We start from the raw sequence: 21,206 nt of genomic DNA on the forward strand, positions 1-21,206 counted from the left end.
AGTAACATGCATAATGGCAGGTAATTTTTACACTGTTATGCCCTATTTTTTCACCAATTAAAGGAGAATGACAATTAAGCGATTCTTAATTTGAATATAAGTGATTAGGGCTTATTTCTGTTGTGAGCGGACTAGGAAATAGTAGCAACAAATCACATAATCATAGCCTGAGCTGTAAGTCATCGACTGTGAGTGACCAGGTGAAGTTTTCACACACTCCTGAAACTTCGATCTTCTCCTGCATCTGTCTGCTTGCTTGTCTGCTTTAAAGAGCAACTCAATGCCAAAAATAATTGGCATAAAGTTAACTTCCTTCATTTCCCTCATCTATGAGACATATTTACCAATCCTGTGAGCAGGTATGTATTGTTATACTTTGTCAGGCTTCCTGGTCTTTCAGAGAAAATACTTCAGAAGTCAACAAGCCTCTCTTGGACACCATCAAGCACCCTTCCCTAAACTTTGGGCATGAAAACCTGAAGTATCTCCATGGCAGTTACAGTCTATATCTCTGTCCCTATCAGTGCAAAGACAGGGGGCCCTATGCTAACCTGTACTGAAGTACCTGCACAAATGACAACAGGACTTTAAAATGTACAAACAAATGCTATGGCTGGCTGTGAAGCTCAATACATGTAGAATCCTATAATGCCATCAGTAGAGTTGCTTTCCAGAAGTCAGTTACGTTTTAAGGTAAGGGGTAGACTTTATATTGAAAGTGGGTCCAGGGACGATGACTTTTTCCTATTTACCTTCTGAGACCTCCTAAGTTTCAGCTTTGTCATTCACATGGGTCCAACCTCCCAACAAACAATTGTGGTTGGGAGATAAGATTTTAATCCAGAACCTCTTTTTGTTTCAGGTGAATGCTACTTTGTGCAATTCAGATCCAGTAGCATTTCCACATAAAACACTGAAGCTGCCTATATAAGCGGTAAAGAAGTTGCAAAGGACATTTCTTTCTCTACAGAGGAGAAGATGGAATAAGGAGACTGGCCTTCATTTCCCTTAAAATGCAGTATGAGGGAAAGAGCTTTCTTTATCTAGGAACACTTTTCTTTTCCTTGAGATGACAACTCCAAACACAAACACTTTGGAAATGCAGAAGTATATGGCCTAACACATATGCCGGCCTGCATTCAACAGCCCAGTAATGGCTCTGGGCCACTTATTCTTTCCTGATGTGAAAGCACGGCACTTTAGCTTGTGTGTTTGGCAGCAGGAAGCCCCACAGGCTGGGAGAGCTATTTTATGTACTGTGTGTATGAGGGGGAGCATTATGTTTGGTACAGGGGAGCTGCTGAGGTTTTTATACTCTCATTACTAGAAAACATTTCTGTGTACTTTTCTCTGTGTTTTTATTAATCCATTTCATTTCATGCTGTCTCCCCTCCCACATCTCTAGCAGCTGCTCACACAATATCTCACCTACAGTTTGGGAAGACACAGTAGGCAGATCACAGTATATATTGCGTTATACTCCTGGACGTACCATCTGCCTTCTCCTCCTGGACATTTTTGCAACCAACTATTTACAACAACGGCAGAGGGTCTGGCTGCTTAGGGCAGATCCTTTGCAATGAATGTCTTGTAAATAAGTGAAAGTTAAAAGGAGCAAGTAGCAGAAACAATCCTGCTTTAGTTAAAATTCTTCTGTGCAGTTACCAAATTACTCCCGCTTTGAGAAAAAATAAAAAAAAAAAAAAAAAGAAATGCGATTTTTGGCGTGTTCCTGATTCATCTGGTTTTATGACCACCTTACCTCTTCTATCGCTAAAGCTGGGAGAGGTGGAGAGGCATATAGCTGAGTGCCACAAGGAACACGGTGACAATGTCATTTATTCTTAGACTTGCTCACAGTCAAATACTCATTCCTGCCCCCTTCCCCCTCAGCCCCCCCCCCCCCCCCCCTTGCCATTGACAGTAAGGAGTCAATAGCAAAGGACTTGAAATGTCCATTCAGTGAGAGGAACAATGCCTGAATTGTTGGTTTTAATGAGATATCCCTCTGGCTACTTTGAGCCCCTCAAGCCAGGTATGTATCTCTATTTGTCCTCAGAGCTTTACAGAGCAGCTTGGTCATGGCACTCCCATGTAAAGCTCCCTTACGTTCATGGCACCACTGAGTGATCTTCTTCATGCTGTCGTCATTCAGAAATTGCCTCCTGCCATTCACATCTCGTGTGGAGGAAAAAAATATCTAGGGGAACACAGGACCTGCTTACCTAAACATGAATGCATTTCACCACAAAGCTTTGGAGCAGTAATAACATTGAGAGGTCTGTTTTCTTCCCTTCTCTTCTGATGTGCAGTTCCAGTCAAGCAGCATTGCATAACCCAGTGTTTTTATTCCTGAATAAATGGACCAATTGGTTGGTATATACATAATCTGCACCAGGGAAGCCACTAGTGGGGTCACAGTTTTATTTCTGATTCATACAACCAGTTTTCTTTCCCATAGAATTTGGGAAGTGAATCACAGAGGTGGGTGCCCAAGTTATATTGGGCAAATGATGCCAAAGTACCCACATACTCACTGACCAGAGCTAACATATGAGAGCTGAAAGTCTACCTCAGCTCTCTCCAAACTGTTGATTCATGCAATGAGCAGACCGAGGGAGGTGGTGTTGTTCAGTTGTGCTTAGGGATTTGTATGAAACACTTTTAGAAAATATTAGGATTAAAACAGATGAGTTCTCATAACATCTATTTAGCTATGACTCCTGGAGCAAGGACCGGCATGTGGAAATGCAACAACTATACACTCCTGGAATCACACTGCATGATGACTTAAAAGATCAAGGTTCCAGAATATTATTCCCCACCCCCACCTTCTATGACATGAGACTGCCTGGCTATCCATGGAGGTATAGAATTTTTAATTCCTGCACCAAGAAAATATCAATGAAATCATTATGTCTTTAGCCTGTATGGGAGGGTTTTTTTAAACATTCCCTGTCACCCCATGAAGGCATCAATAGAAGTTAAATTGCTTTATACCTGCTTGGAACGCTTATTTCTATATTTGCACTGCAACAATTGGTTGCTACAATCAATAATTTCCTATAATTCCTTTTGTAAGCAGAACAATAGATAGGAAGTAATTTTTACAGCTGATATTTAGCCAGAGACTGGTTCACGGTGAGAATTACAGCTTTTTATTGTTTGCTGCTGAAGCGTTATAAGATTGTTGCCATTTTTTGTTTTAAGATGGATTGTAGTTGTTTTCGTGAACACTCAGGGTCACAAGTATTCAGTTGATGTCCTGTGACGCCTAGCTAGTGCCATGTATCTGAAGCTGTTTGCTTGCCACTGAAGAAAGATTTATGTCTTCAGCCATGCAAAGTGAAATAGCTGCATTGTGGAGAAGGCGGCAAATGTTTGCTTGTTCAAGTTTGGCTCTTATTCATCTCCCAGCTGACTAAATCCATGAAGATAAACATGGCCTGGCTTCCCTAGCTCAGCAATGACTGCTTATTGTCTTCGAATAAATACTGCAATATTATTGCTCCACACTTTCCTGGCCACTGGCAGACTGTGAAAACAAGCTGAAGTGATGCCGTAAGTCATAACATATACAGTCCCCATTGTCATTAACCCAGGGTAAAGGAAGAAAGAAGGATTCAGAAGTCAACTTTGTTTTAACCCTTTGAATTGTAATTTTTTTTTTTACCTCCTCTAAACATGATTGACGTCTCCTAGGAGCTCCCTATCCTTTCACAGGTTAAGAAGCATTAAGTAGTTGCACTTTCCACTGGCTGAGTCTAATCACATTCCTATAGATGAAGTTGGCTGCCCTGGACACCAACAGATTCCCATTTATCTTTTAAAATGAAATCTACACTTTTGTAGATGAGCTCATCTTGGGGAGTGGCAGAAAGAAGAGAACAAGAATAGAGGATGGATTTTAGAGGAAACCAGCATATGATAACACTTGTATTACAAACATCATAACAAGCTGCCCTAAAGAAAAGAGGGCTAGAGAGAGGATTGGTGGAACATTATATTTAAAAGGCTAATTTGCATGCAGATGAGGAAAAACCACAATGAAGATTCTGAATTGTCAAAGTCTAACTGGCATTTTATAGCCACATGATGCGAAAAAATCTGTCCTGCAAACCCTGGTAAGAAAACATTTTATGTGACTGGAACGTCTTATTCACCATCCTAGACATCAATGCACAGAGTTTTAGAGGAGTAAACAAAACTTTTTGAGAATTGGTTCTTTTTTAAAAAAAAAATCATCATACCAGACAATAGTGAGACCAAGAAAGAGGAGTCTGCTTGGACATCCCATTTTAATAAGCAGACACTGACATTTTGGGGGCAGAAATTAAAACAGCTGTCCTAGTGCCATTCCTTTTCTTCTGCATTTTACAACTCACTCAACTACTGACAGAAATTCACTTCTAAGCTGCTTGTCTGTTATGATTTTGGAGTTGCATTTTATCTACTGATAGGCTCAAATCTCATAACCATGTCAGTGATACGGTATGCTACACCTTGGTTTTTCTCTGTACAGCATGTTGCGATATTGAAGAAGATGAAGAGTATACATCAAATCCGCCTTTATACTGAGGCCACTTTTCCAGCACGTTACCACCATGCCACTAATGCCATAGAAGGGAAGGAACATTGCATCCTAAAGTGAATGGAAATAGATATCATTTTTCTTATGTCTCTTACACATTATCAGGATAATGTTAGCATGCCTAAGCATAAATAAGATGCTATGCATACAGCACAGCCTGCTGCAATTAGTGTTTAGAGTTACTTTCATTATATTGGAGCAGAGGATCTATTACAAGACCTACCTACTGACACACAATATGCTTGACTTTTTTTTTGTGGGATTCCCATGAAGGAAAAGCTCTACAACGCGTGTCATATTCTAGATAGGTGAATTGACACTGGAATTATCTTTTAGCTGGTGTGAGGGTAATTCCCTTCCATTCCTATACAGATTACTTATGAAAAAGGTTAGTTGTTTTAGTTACAGCAAACAGAGGAAAAAAATTCCAGTAAATATCTCACTGTAATTGAATTGTTCCTTTCACAACTCCAGTGCTGAAGATGGAAGTTTGTGTGCTGGATCTTGGAAAGACCTTTGTGCTGGGAACAGATGTTCAGATACTAAATTAGTTCTTTTATAATTTATTGTGGTTACGACATTAAACATAAATGAATAAATCAAAATATATTCATAAACCAGACAAAGGGAAAGATTGGAGGTAGGGGGAAGACCAATGTACACAAAAAGATGTTGTTAGTATAAATACATACAGACTAAAGTGATTGTGGAAAAAAGCATTAGCAGGAAATTAAAAGGAAGTTTCTAAGCAGATCAGTAAGAATCTGTGGTGGCTTTCTTGTAGAAGAGGGGACGTGATAAGTAATTTTATTAATTATAGGTCTGAAGATGTATGTGCAATAGTTAACCCAATGAAAGAGGGTTAACATCTTATTACTGTCTTGGGTAGTGATTAAGGAAAGCTCTGGGTTAAGGGTAACAACAGGTATGTTTTAACTAAAATAAGGAGAAACAGCTTATAAAGGACAGGAGAACAGTAATTTCTGAAATCATTTGTACTGTCCTGTAAGTCTCCAAAGAGCTTCATGGCGTTTAGTCCTGTGTTGGTTTTCTCAGTCTTTGGCAGCAGCACTGCCTGAAATATAGGCTTCTCCATCACTGGTTGTTTTGGCAGGGGAGAACAACACTCATCTCTCTTTCTCCCATTTTTAGGGAAACCGCAATCATATCTCATTTCTTCAATAGGTTTAATTTTGCTGACTGCCCATTTTGTAGGCATGAGGAACAACTTAATGAGCTGTTCCTGTTTTGCCATTATCTACTGACCTTTGGTATAAAGGCTTTAAGCTCTAGGATCCACTACCACAGGTTTTCTCCTTTTATTTATTGTAATACTAGAAACAACTTACAGTGTGTCTTGTTTTTAGCATAATTGTTTGTATAAACTCTATTCTGAATATTTATTAACACCCAAGCATATAAAATGTTTCAGTGATGTTGCAATTCAGTCATGTCAATGGGAATCTTTACTTAACACAGGAACATAACTCTAAAGTATTGAACGTATTTACAGGAACAAAAACTCACTCCAGCCTTTGCTCTCACTTCTTTCTGTCCTGTTTCTTCATTAATAGCATTTTATTTATGGCATGTATCTTCTGGTTGAAAATACTTTTATTTTTCCTCCTTATGCATTTTTTTCCTTTTTTATCTACACTTTAGTTTTTATCTTTGTTGATTATTCTGCTCTCCTGCAGTATAAACTCTGTCACTGAGATTACTCTGACATACTTTAATCCACAAGTTAAATTACAAGTTTTATATTAAACAAACAAACAGAAAACCCCATTTGCACCTACTAATATTTACCCAGAGTGAAAATTATTTCTTCAGTGTGTTTTTAGTTTTACTTGCTGATATTAACCACATTTAGGCTTTGTTTTCCAACCCTTTCCTTCAACTTCAGCTGCCACTAGCACCCCAAAAGTTATATTCTCATTTTTGTTCAAGCTAATATTCCTTGAAGGGTTTCTGTGACTTTTCTTCTTCAGCATGCAAGTATACATGTCTTGCTTCTTTTTATGAATACTTTTTCTTCTAAAAATATTTTTTAAATTGTTCTGACACTTATACGTATAACAAAAAATATATCCAAATGTAAGGCACCCCTGATGCCCTGTCTTGCATCTACACTGTGTTTGTAGTTCTTTAGTTAGAAACTTTCCACAAGTTTCTCTGTGTTTGCTCCTATGTTTTGTTGAACTCAGTCTGCCTGTCTTGTTTGCTATGCAAAACTTCAAACCTCCTTTAGATTATGCTTTTCATCTTTGCAAATTCTAGTCTATTTACTACAGTTCAAGTCAGGATCTTCTGGCTGCCTTCTCAGTTCTGTGTCCTTGATTGCCAAAAACTGTGCATCTGTCTTGACTTACCAGTTTAAAATATTTAATATGTAATTTAGGAATTTCTCCAATGAGATTGATATTGTTCAAATGTTTCACTTACCTAAACACACGATAGTGCAGTGTGTGCAAAAGGAAATATTTATTTGCTTTGCTAGATGACTTCTTTGCTTTTCCCACACATTTTTTTCTTTTAAACCAGTCTGTGGCTTTGCCTAAATAAAAAGACATTTTCTGCTCATTTTACTTCCATTTAGTAGCTTTACTTTATCTCATGAAGACATACAGTTCTTTTCTGAATCTTTTCCAGTTCCTAGTTTCTAGTCAGGAAGGCTTCCTCTTTTGGATGAGTTATTTTCCTAGGTCCCCACCTCTTCATCTACAAATCTGTTTGTTGCTTATTTTCCTCTGGAATGTCATACAGTTTCATTAGACAGTGATTAAGATGTACTATAAACCATAGTAGTTACAAGTTGTTGTGAGTCTTTCCTGTAACAACAGATGGATTAGCAAGCATTGCAAGAAAGTTCTGGTGAAGGATACATATGCCTCTCTTTGACAAGTTGTTCATCATCTTCCTTACCCTCACAAGGCCACTGACAGCAGAATGGCACTTCAAGGGCACATCAGAGAGCTCTGTGGGAATCTAGGGGTGACTTGGGGGTGTCCCAGCCCTTCCAGCAAATCTCCTCACACAACCCACCTGCCTGCACTCAAAGATTAAAACTGCATAGGCAATTGAGTGAGCTGAGTCTTACCAGCATAATGTATTAGAAAAGTGTTAACAGAACAGAGATAAAAATAATAGCCACTAATTTTCAGTGCTTTGTCCAAACAAGGTAAGACATAGCTTTATGTGATGCTGCATTTTCAAAGCATATATTTAGCCCTTCATGGACTCTTTATGGGCTAGCAGTCCCACTGATTTCAGCTGTGGGTGTGGAACTCAGCATGTGGATGTATGGCACGATGTGATGACCCCTAGATCACAAACTCACAAATCATGCATGAAAAACGTATTCTTAGTGTCCATGGAAGAGGCTTGAGTCCTTAGAAGCTCTGCAACAGAGGCAGGAAAATTCTAAATCTCTGAACAGCACTCAGATACCTTCTCCTTCCTCACCATAAATAAAAGATGGGATTTCTAACCTTAGGTGCACCTAAAGACAGTTATATCTGAAAACTAATACATGCAAACCTTCAAAGTTCTGAGAAACTGGTGCAAGGTTAGTGTCCCCTCTGCCACCCTGACTCATTCACGACTGTTCAAGGGTCTGGGTGAGGTAGGGAACCTATGGAAATGAGGTGTTCATTTGGGTAATTAAGGACTACTTCATGTAAGGGGGCTAAAATGAAATAGTACACATTTTTTATGAGAACTTTGCAATTCTCAACTTTACAGACATAATAATGTTCCTTTATAATGCCAATTTTCTGCAGAATTAAAAAATGCAATAAATGCAATTTTTTTTATAATGTTAAAAACATCTTATCTGAGTGTTTCCCAATGTATTAGTTGATTACCACAAGAAACAAAATTTAAAATTTAGATAAATCATGGTATACTCCATTTTAATTTGTAAGGGAACAAACTCCAGTTTTCTCCCATATTCTCAGAATCAAGTAACTGAACATACATTTCATATTGGTTATTTAAATTATTTACTCTGCACCACACTGTTGCCTTCATGAACAATAGTTGAGATAAAGCATTCAATGGAAGATACCGGTCCTTGTAGTTGAACATAATGGAAAAATGGATTTAAGCATTGGACCAAGTTTCTAGTAGGTATAAAGTCAATGAGGCTTCATCTCTTTATACCAGCTATGATATCTGAGCTACTCTCAAACATTTTAAAAGACTATCTGATAATTTTAATAGTACCCAAAAAATGTTTGGTGTCTTATGGAAGGTGTACATCTGTTGGGGAAGAGGATAATTTTACTGCTATTCACAAGTATACGAACGCAGTATCTTGAGAAATGCTGGCCCGGAAATATTAAACAGTACAGATCCACACAAGTCTGTTTATACACATTTCCTAATACCATGGGGTCCCAGCCACAAATCAAGTTATTTAGTCGATATTGACATTAGAGAATTACAAATGTTTAAATTGTCATGGAATATAGATTGCATATTCTGTGTGTTATTTCCTCTTTTGTGATATTATTGATAATACCTCCTCACCTAAGAGAGGTATTAAGAGGACAAATGCATGAGTTTCTCCTAAGGCAACAGGAGCCACACCACTACTCACACAGAGAACCAGCAGCTTAGCCTTGGTCCAAGGGGACAGCTGGTCTGCTGGAGTCAAGCCCTGGCTTAGGCACTCTGCTGGAGCAGGTTGTAGATAGGTGAAGGAACATGAGCACAAAGAAAGTCCATGTAGGTTTAGAACCTAGATAAATGCCTTCATCTCCAGGAGGATGCATGTGTTGAGTTTCACATATATTTCCAAAAACACTACCCCCAGGAAATAAGTCTCTGTTCCTTCAAAAGACTACATGGCACAGTACAGTTCAGATACAGCACATAAAAATACCATCCAATTATGCTGATGAAGCCACATCTCAAAGAAGTGTAGCTGTATAAAAACATTCCTTTCTGTGGTGAATATATATTCTGACAATAGCATGAATATCAATGGGTAATTTACACCTTTACAAGGGTGATAAAGGAGAAAAATGTAGATGGAAAAGGTTTTGTTTGTTTAAAGCATCAGAAATATTCTATTGTATGACACTACCTCCTGTCTTTTTTGCCACATAAGCCATAATAATTTACATGGTGCTTCCATACTAAGAAAAGCAGCATAATCTCACCCTCCCACAATGACCTGCTTGATTACTTCTTCCACTAACAACTGTTCATGTAGTGTGCTCTCCTCATGCAGCAAGGAGAGATAGCAAGAGCAAAATGGGTAGGGCCTGGGACTAAAGGACTTGGATTCAGCCCCAGCTTTGATTCGTATCTGCCATTCAGTGTTCTCTCTCTCTTTGCCTCTATTTCTACAGCCATCTGTAAACTCTTTGGGAGGAGCTATTGTCTCTTTGTTGGTTTTCTGATGTTTTCAAATCCTAGAGCAATGTTATTCCAGTCTTAGGGCAGGTATTTATCTCTAATTATAATACAATTTTTGGTGCTGTTACAAGAGAGCTGAGTCAGACATAATTTAAAAATAAAGTAGCCCAGGATTAGATCTTCAGACTCAGTCTCTCTTCCTTTCTCTCTGTACTTGAAAAGGCCCCTGTTCTTCAAATTACATTTTATTGTCAGTGGTGTAAAAATGTCCAATGCTGGGAGTCTAACAGCTTGCTGAGCCATTAAGCTACATGGTACCCTGAACCTAACTGAAGCCTCTGAGTGCTATCATTAACAATAATATGAAGATTAAATATAATAATAATTCAGTAAATAGAAATAATTTAATAACAGGGCAGCTGATGCAAAAAAAATCAATCATACCTGTGGGAAAAAAAACATATCCTTTTTAAAATAGGAAGACATTTTGCATTTTGATTTTACATTTTTAAAGACAGAAAAAAAATTTCTGTATGAAAAATTTTATTTGACTGAATTATTCTAAACTATCACATTGCCATCTTCCTCTGCCAAATAGTTGTGTTTATGATGAGGACTAATCAAGATCAGCCTTTTCAAAACTCTTGTGAAAATAGACAGACTTCAGCTCCTGCGTAAAAATTTCCACAGTAAAAGTGAATTCAGCACAAGCAAAGAAACAGTTTAAATCTCACTGCAAAAACAGGAAGTTTCTTGTTTCCTATGACTGTCCTCAACACTGTTTGGCCTGTAAAGTCACTGAAAAATCTGACTTGCCAAAGTCATGTCCATCTCTGGAGAAAGACCAGTTACAGTAATACGTTGCATCAAATATGCATGTATTGTCCTACTCCTAAATTTGTTCAAGTAGCAAACATTAATGTACAATTGAGCATATTCCACTAGCAAAAACAAATGATCTGTCTTTCATAATTGGTCTAAATCCTTTGAAGACTGTAAACTTTGTTTGCTGTTCAAAAAGAAAACATGCTTTTCTCTATCACAGCTATCTTGTCTGGTGATGTGTATGTCCAAATACTTTGCCAATGCCTTATGCAATACAGGAGCATACACATGAGCAGTGTATTTATCAGGTCATCTAAGCTGAGCATGAGTGTGTCTATCCAGCTTGTGGGAATTCCTGCCTGAGGAGGAACCATCATAACAGTCAGAGGCACGGCCATAGCCTGGCAAAAAAATTTTCATCTCTCACATCCTTTTCACTTTGATTTCATCAATACATTTGACACTGGGAAATGAAGTTTACTGAACCTCTGTATTCATCCTTTGAAAAGCCCCTCCCAGTGTCAAAGCAATAACTCAAATGGAGACAATTTCAAAAGGTCTCTTGCCAGAACTGCAATTGTTCCTGAAAGGTGAAAAGTCCTAATCTGCTTTACTGGAGCACTCAGCAGATCTTTTTTATAATTATTTTTAACCTGCAAGATTAAAATACCAAAAGTAAAGAAAGTAACTAGTCTTTTCAGAGAAGGGAATGGATCAAATGTTCTTAATTATACTCCTGATCTTACAGATAGTACCCTTTTTCTCTGGAGAGGGGAGTGGAGAAAGCTATGAACTCAAGTTTAAATTTTTTTATGTTGCTATGAAGAAAAAGGCCCAATTTCTCCCATCAGTTACATCCATGTAAGCTCACTTGAAGGCAGTGCATATAGACTTAGTGAAGTAGCAAGAGAACAAATAAAGATTTTATTTTTCCAAAGCTGTGGCAACCTGGAAGGTGTTTATAGAAAGCAATCTGATAAATATTAGTCAAAGGCCAGAGTCTGATAAGACAATTTTTGGATAGGTAATGCTTTACAGTATGTAACACAAGTGGTCCCAAGGGAATTTGAAGTTGTGCAGTCCTTCATATCTTAGCAAGAAATGGTTAAAAATATCAGATCAAATTCTTGCTTGGCCACTGCTTCACACACGCCTACACACATAGGAACAAATCATGACTTAATATGTAAGACTGTGAAAAGCCAGATCAACAAGACCACTTTCAACTCTTGACTGAGAGCAAGATTATAAACATATGGTGCTACATGAACATAATATCTGTTTAAGTATGTAACTATAGGAGTTCTATATTTAAAGCTTCTCATCTTCATCGTGCACAGCAAAAACGGGAAAAGTTGTTGTTACCATTCTTCTGTAGACCCTTAAGTGAGACAGAAACTTAACATGGCGAAGCCTCATCTTGGGACCTGGTTAAGACTCAAGCAGCAACATCCTGCAGCTTCTTCATTTTATTTCAATACAAGACACTGAGAGCCACAATTCACAGTCGTCTCCCAAGCAGGCACCTTCCAGCAGGATGACTCATGGCTGACCATGAGTTCAGGGCTGGGAGTACAGGCATTGTCCCAGTGAGAGCAGGGACCTCCAACCATGCCAGCATTGCACTTGGCAAGGCCAGCAATAGAGATGCAATCATTGCTTGCAGGATGTTGGCATGGCATGCCAGAACAATGCACAGTTTTTGGCTCACGTCAAACAGTTTAATCTCAGACCAATCTGACAGTGGGGATCAGGGACACATAAAGCCTTGAAAAAACTTGTGGAATGAAAATTTCCATAGCTTTATTCTGACTTTTGCTGTGATTTGTAACTGTGAAAGTGTCTCCTCTACAGAAAGCATCTCGTATGGAGACCCTCTCCCTTATCCGCCTGTCATGAGTCCATGGGGTCAGCTGATACTCCAGCATCTTTGGACATAAAAATTACAATACATGCTGTGCTGTAAGTAATGTTCCACACTGAGTCCATACAGAGATGCCATGGGCAACACTGTAAAGCAGAAATGGTCTATCCACTCTGACGCTGATATTTCCTGTCTTCCCTCCATTAATGCAGTACCTTTAACTATATTTCAGTGTAGGATTTTCTTTTTTTGTATTTAATAACTATTGTGTTTCCTTTATGATTATGGGGTAATGAGTAATATTTCAGTCATTTATATTCTAAAAGCTGTTCATTATCGAAACAAATGCATTCGGCTCTATAAATTCCCTTTTTAGGCTTTCATTTGGTCAGATTTACAAAAGCTTAATGTCAGATTATTATTTCTGGCATTCAGTCAACAGCAAATAACATTTTACCTTAAGATGTGATTCTCAGATACTAAACACCAGAAATAATTGATCATCATGACATTCCTTTGTGAATTTCAACTTTCATTTTTGTTCTTTTAACAACAGATCAGTTCCTCAAACCAATTGCTGTGTTTCATTAAAACAGTTCTGCTTTTGCTATTATGTTCCCCAATAGAAGGTTCACTCTCAATATTTTCTGCTGGACAAAGCCAGGAAATTATTCCTGTAAGTGCCACTGTATTTTCAGATCCTCAAATTTGAGAGTGAGGTCCAGCATTTCCCATGTAATCTCCATTAGTCCTGGGAGAGTTTAATCTCCTAACTCCTTCTCTTTTATTTTTTGTTATTCGGTTTATCAGATATGCCCTTGTCCCACTGCACCTCCCAGAATGTTTCCAGTGTTTGCTGCTATAAATTCAGGATGTACTGAACAAGTCAGCATCAGCACAAACAAACTAGCCTCATAATTTTAAAAATATCCAGAAAAAAAAAAAAAAAAAAAAAAGAAAATTAAAAATCATTTAAACACAAAACATATATTGAGGAGAGTATTGAAAAATTTTATAAATTCAAAACTTGCAAATGCATGCTTGCACAAAGCTGCAACACAAAAGCTCTTGAGCAGCCAGTGGAACAGAAGGCTGGGTTTTGCCTACTGCTGTGGTCCGTATATCAGTGCTGGAATTGGACATTAATTAGCACTTTATTTGCTGTTGTACTCCTTTTCCTACAAATATTTCCTTTGGGGCCATGACAGCCATTTCCTGCCCTTTCATCTTCCTCCCCCCCTTCTCCCTAGTGATTGAACTATTAGCCTCATGTACCTGTGACAGGCTGAATATTGGCTGCTTATGGGAGAACCAAAGGGCTAACTAAGCACATGCAGGGATAAAGGATATAATGCAACTAGGGATACTTTTCCCAGACACAGAAAATAAAATGTATCACCAATAAACAAACAAGCAAAAGAAATAAATAAAAAGCAAATGCTAATAGCATGCTTCAAAATGTTCAACATAGGTAGAACTTTCAGGTCCATAATTTTCTCTCTTAGGCTAAAGTAGCAGGGAACAGGGGTGCTATCAGTTGTTGGGAGAGGATATGAAGAAAGGCCAGGATTCAGCTACCCTGTAGCTAAGGAAGAATTCAACTTGATTTAACATGTGTTTAAGACTTAAGCACATGCTCAGATCCCAGCAACATTAATCAAAGCTAAATCTTTGCTTAAATATATTGCTGATGGAAATAGGTAAAGGAATGATACAACAATATTAAGTAAAGACAGAGTGCTATTATTCCTCAGGGTTTGACTTCCAGCTAGCACATGTGCTTTTGAACGCTTTCCCAAACTGTCGCTCTCCCTTCCAATTTGAGCAGTAGAGAGGGATTTTCTCAAAGGATTGCTCCCCTGTTCTCAGCATACTTTCCCAGTGCCATCTTTCTTCATTTCACTCTGATCACTGAGATGCATGGGAACAAGTTCTGCAGTCCCTAGCAAGGTAACATTTTTGAAGTCCCAGAGCATTTGGATTGGGCCCATTCTAGCCACCTGGATATGTATTAGTTTCCCAGATAAAAAGAGACTTTTAAAATGCTTAGATATTACTGCATTATTATTCCCAACTGTTGTTTCATTTTGTCCATGTGTCTCACAACATTTTCTGTAGTTACTTCTGTGTGCAACTCACATATTGTGTTGCCACAGTTCATGCAAGTAAATCCCAAGATCTCCATTTTAGGGCAATTAACTTATTTAGTCAAACTCAGAAAAATGGAACAAAATGATCATTCCTAGTTCTGCAGCTTCCCAGTTCAAATCTAAGTAGAACTACTAAAATAGAACAAAATGTGTATTTTGTCTTTGTTCCCGTGTATTCATACACTCTACACGAAAACCCTTGGAGGAATTTCAAGTAGGTGATTGCTGGTAATCATTTTGTTTAAATGTGCAAGGTTGCACAGGACCTCTGTCTACTAGGAAACAGAATGTTCTCACTCAATTATATTAGCAATCATTATTTCAATAGTGGAAACTTCCACAGTAAATAATACAGACTTTATATCGTATTTAGGAAGAAAAAGTACGCTCTTTAAAATCACCAGGGACAAAAAACAGTCAGGCTGGGGAAGATTTTCTGTTTGCTCTCAGCAAGTAAAATTAAGCTATGGGGTTTTGGCCATAATGCTGTTGTACCCTATGGAAAAAGTTTAAAGAAAAAGAAAATTACAATTTTCAATTAGATACTGAAGGGAAAAATTTTGGGATACTCTTTTAACCATTATGCTCATGTTTCACATATATATATATATATATATAAAATGACAAAGTATGTATTTTCAGTGGTGGGGTTGTTTTTACTTAGCAGGAGGGTTTTTGTCATAGGCATGATGCAATATGCTTTCCAAAGAAATAGTGAGAGTCTGTAAGCATTTACGTTACAGAGAATTGTGTAGCGGGTTGTTGATGATACCACGCTTCAACTCTCCCGAGAGCTCAAATAGGTTTATTTATAATTAAAGTTGTTGTTTAATCTTTTTTAATTCTTTTGTTTCTCTGCAATTTATTTGTACAATCTTTGCAAGTACACTCTTCTTACTGTTAAACCTACATAAATCTGAAACTGAAAATTTTATTTGTATCCTGATAAATCATTCAAATTTGGGCTTCTAATTTCAAAAAAATAAAAAAAAATAAAAAAAAGCAAATGCCTGTTATAAGTCACAGTTTCTATTGCTGTTCAGTTATAAATATCACAATCTTACTTTGCTTTTCATTCCTAGCACCTGATTATTGTGATCATAAGCATGAGAAAGGTTACACATTTTGCAATTCTCTTGCACTGCAAGTCTGTTTTTGCTCTGTGCAGGTTATTGTTCTGTTTGACATCTTTGTCATACTCATCATCATGTGTATTTTCTCAAATCATCAAGGGAAAAAAAAAAATCATTTTCAATAATAGCATGCAGTTAATTGCAGTGAGCAGGCATATGCATTATTTTAAGGGCCCTAACAGATTAAGCCAATCTGGCAATAAACTCTATCATGAGCACAATCTCACCGCTCCACTTTTATTATGCTGACCCTCAATTTTGAGAGCACAACCTTGTTCTATTTGAAGTATTTGCTTCCTGTAAAAGAGAAAGGGGGAAATCCAGAGCAAAAAAAATTAATTTCAGTCAATATGATGATGCTTATTTAAAGCTTTTTGGGTTTTTTATTTTATCTAAAGTGGATAAACTTTGTACCGAAAAGAACCTTTTCCAAACTTGCTCAGTTGGCAAATTAAGAGAAAGTGTTTCTGTCAGTCTTTTAAATTCACAACCTCATGAAAGGATCAGGCTCATTTATTTGCTTTTCTTCTGGTGACATTCTTGGAAGAACCTCTTCTTACTCAGTCATACAGTGGATTTCCAGAGACATAGGATCAGGATTAAAAGCCGATATAATTCTGTAGAAATAAGTGAAGTGTAGCCCTCCACCCTGGCCAGTAAAGCTGCAGCAGTACATGGGAAGAGGCTGCCACTCGCCTGGGGAAAAAAACAGCTTTGGTAGGCTGGTCACAAGAGCACTTTCCGATGTTACTTTTTAAGAGAATGTTTCACAGGAAAATAGGACTAGAGTTAGTGTCTGTCTTGCTGAGACTTCCAAAGGTAGAGATGTGGTCCAGAATACATAAACACACTCAAGGTGTGCTGAATACAGCAGACTTCATTTTACATAGACACTTACTACTTTTCCGTTGCACTCTAGGGAAGTATTTAGTGACTGGATGTACTACATCCAGCCCCATCGGAATATGGTCTCTTGGAATTTCTGCAATATGAATAATAAGTCATAAGCGCCTCACAACATCTGTTCATTTTCATGTTGTGATTCCCATGTGACTATGAAACTTTTGTGGATGCCCATGACACCTGATTTTAAAGAGACACCAGTGGCTTGGGTGGTGCACAGGACAGGTTTGTGAACAGAGACTATAATAAAACAGTACGTCACACTGATCTATCTACATACATGCATTACTTTGCTTCCTTTGTCTTTGAGGACTAAGTGTGGTTGAAGGTTCCTCCAGAGGATGGAAGGAGTAGAGAAAGAAAATTTTGAGAAGCCTCTATTTATGTGAAAGCCACTAATGTCCTTGTTTAGAGCTAATATTTTAGTAGAATACCATAAGTAAAATAATCCTTCATGTTTAATTATTTGCTTCAAAATTAACAGCCAAAAAAGAGAAAAAGACCTTTTGTAAACCTTAGGGCAGATTCTCAGTAGGTATAAATTGCTATGGCTTCACTGACAGCAGTGAAGCAATGTCAGTGTAGATTAGCTATGAATGTGCTTCCCTGGTTCAGTTTTAATTCATCCTGTAGTTTATGAGAGAGATGATGAAGTTGTCAGTTCATTTGAACACACATTACCAATCATACGAATAAAACAGATTTAGAGGTAGTAGTTAACTGTCATCTAGACATCTTTCAAGTTTTTCTGTAATATCACAGAAATCAAATGTAGGTACAATATAACAGGAAGAAAGAGACAGTATTAAGGTTTTAGACTTGTCCACTATAAAGGGTGTATCTCTGTCATCAAGCATTTGCCATGTCCTCTACACATTGTAAAAATAGTAGAGGAAATGGATGTCCAACCTTTTCATGTCACTATGACCACAAAAGGAACTAAATATTCCCCTTCGCCTTTTATTGCTAAGGTCCTTAGCTGAGAGACTGCAGTTGTTGTAAAAACAATTGAAAATCAGTGTTACAGAGAGAATACCTTTGCATTTGGAATCAAATACAGCTAGCAGAGAAAATGGAGAGAGGTGAATTATTTATAGCAGGAAAAAAGGGTTTTTTTTATTAATATAATCATTTTTATTTTAGAGTATCTGTGCTGATTGATGGTATTTTGCAGTAGGAATCCACTCTGAGACTACCTCGTGAGGGAAGTGTGCTTTATGGGAACTCCTGTAGTCCTGGGTCATGACCATATTCATTACGAGTCTGTTGGAGTTCACCAAAGCACTCAACCGTGTCTTTGTGTTTCCTTTGTATGGGAACTAAGATTCATGGGGGGCGATACATGGTTCCATTGCTTCCCAACATGGAGTTAGGCTGCAGCTCAAGTACATGCGACGGGAAGTTTAGCAGGGTCACCAGGCAGAGTCTTAGGTCCACAGCATAGACTGCATGGGTATGTAACTTGAATGTTTAGCACTATTTATGGCTCAAAAATTAAAATACATACCCATCCTGCCCATGCAGAACATGAGTAGAAAGTGATGATCTACACTAGCATGAAATGGTAGAGAAGTATAGACAGTGAAGCTTGTTCAGACCAAATCCTTTTTTTTCCACCTCATTTTGCACTGAGGAGTAGAGATGAGTTTGTGCAACATTGAAGCACATGAGCTGTAGGACATTGTGGTATAAATACAGCATGTTTTGCCCCACCACTCAGGGAAATGCAGCTTCTACTCTTCTGCAGTAGAAACTGTTTGCTTGTTCAGCTCAGGAAAACTGTGGATTAAAACCAGCTTCAGTCTCCAACATAGTAGGGGGTTTGTATATTTCTATCTTTATCTCCTTCTCTCCAAAATTTCTTTATTCCAAATCATGCAGCATCCAGCAGGCCTTTGAGGAAGAAGGAGAGGAGCACAGAAGTCTGTGTGTGTGAGACGAAAAAGTCTTATTTAATTTTCACCTGACACCTCAGGTATTATTTAGCCATTTTTATTGTCAGAAGCAAAATGAAATGGCTGACAGCAAAGATGAGAATAGTCAGTGTAAGAAGGAAGAGGTTTTGGAAGTGTGACCAAATCTTTGGTTTATTACTTACTTATTTCATAACTTTTTTATTTATTTTGATGCAGCACCCACTGAATGGTACCTCAGACTGTAACAGGAATTAAAAGGGAATAAAACCTTCAGCCACAGAACAGAGTGCAAATCTAGAGGGATGCTGAATTAAAGGTTTGAGTAAGTGAATGGATTGTGAATGGTGCCCAGAACAGCATGTGTAAAATGAAATGAGAGGACTGCAGGAGAAAAACAACCTCTGCCATCAAATGCCCTTCTCTCCACACTTAGGGACAGCATCAGGAGTACCCAGAGTGACCCAGTAACTTAGTTCTGAGAAGGGCTAAGTAAAGGACATGGAAAGGACATGGAAAGAAGGACATGGAAAAGGACATAAGACAGGGCAATGCAGTAAGGACCTGGACAGCAAATGACCCCACAGTAAGTACTGTAGGTAGGAAAGGAAAGAAATGGAAGTAAATATGAGTCAATGCCCAGTCAAAAAAAACACAATCACAAAATACAAGTGTAGCAACAGAAGGTAGCTGAAAAATGGGGTGATGCCTATAGAAGTATATCCTTCATCTGTATAAATAGATAATTTGCAAATTGCCCATGTTTCAATGATTTTAGTAGCAACACACATCCATAGTTTCTGTATGAAACTGAACATCTCTGCTTAAATGTCAAAATTACCTTACCCATTCCAGACATAGATTATCCAGCAGAGATCATCTGTGTTTGCTATGAGAATGGCTCTGAAGTTAAACAAGGTTCAAGGGAGTCTTCAGAGCTGAAAAATAAATAAAAGAAACAAAAAGGTCAGAACATAGGCTTTTTCCTGAATCATTTTTCAGGAGTACCAGAAAAGAAAGTTCACATCCAGTCAGAAAGGCTGATCAATATAACTGCTAATCAAGACCCTAATCATTGGTGTTAGAGCCATCTCCCTCACCCTCCCTTCTCCAAGAAAGGCATACATTCTATTACACACAGGTTGAGTGAAGCAACTTTCTGGTTACTTACTTTAAATGAAGGAGCAAAGATGGTAAACAGTCTGTGCAATGAATATTGGTTATGAGTCAGGTGCAAGTTGAAATGGGTAGAAAAATTCCAAAGGATGGCATATTTATACCAGTACCAGCGTCCTGCCATGGGGGAGATTGGTCCTCCCTGGATTTTTTTATCAGTGAAGCTTCAAACATTCCCAGTAATGAGAAAATATCATAACTGTAAGAAGGATAACTAAGTGAATTTTTCAGATTATTTACAACAGTTCCTCTATGTTCATGTTGCAATTGAGAAAAGTATCAACTTCTATCCTTCCCAGTTAACAATACAAAACTTGTGCTGGAATCAACTTTAATCAAAGTGAGTTTATCATCACTAAGCTGACTGTCCCTTCAGCCTTGTGTCTCTTAAGTACCAGTCCCGCATAATTCATTGTGACCTATGAAAAGGGACAAATGGGTACATAGGTGTCAGTTTATCAGTCTTTCTTCAGGGACAATATTTTTGCATCACTAACCTTAGTCGTGGTTTGACAGGTGTTTAGACAATCTTTCTGGCCTGCAAAAATCAACATTTCTTGGTCACCATTAGTCTTATGCGGCATAATAATCTCAAAAAAACATTTTTTCTGTCCCTCTAGGAATTGAAATGTTCATCCAGTATAGTCATTGCTCAATATAGGCACAATTTCTCTGTCCCTGACTCTCCCTTCATATTAGCTGCTTTTTTAAACTGAACCCAAGTAACAGGAGGTATTCCACATGAGTTACGAGGACTAGGATCAGCGTGCACCAAAAAGGCTGACAGGATGCTGGTCAGAAGCCTAGTGACATACTTGCTGTTGTAATTTTATTTTCAGATTCGGAGATCAGATTAAAATAATCCTCTATCAGGATTAATTGGGAAGAGTAAAACAGGTAGGAAATACAGTTTTATCTCGTTTTTTCCCTGCTTACATTAGATAAATATAAATAAGTATAAATAATATGAATTAATAATAAGGATAAATATGTATTTTAAAATTAAAAAATACATATATATATATATATATGTGTCTGTGTGTTTTTAAATCCACTTGGGGTTCATTATCTAAACAACATGTAGAAACACTTTTCCATAAAATGTACTTTGGACTGTATGCTTAATACAATCTGTAAAAAAGTACGGTAGAAGAGAGCAGTGAAATGCACTGCCATACTATGCATGGACACGTTGTTTACTTTCTAACCCACAAAGCCAGTTGCTTCCCAGGCCTGCAGGAAGGCTGGAGCCTTCAGCTGTCGCTGATCTGGTGACAGGGAGGA

The sequence above is a fragment of the Athene noctua genome, chromosome 2 (assembly GCF_965140245.1).
Source record: "Athene noctua chromosome 2, bAthNoc1.hap1.1, whole genome shotgun sequence".
Lineage (NCBI taxonomy): Eukaryota > Metazoa > Chordata > Aves > Strigiformes > Strigidae > Athene > Athene noctua.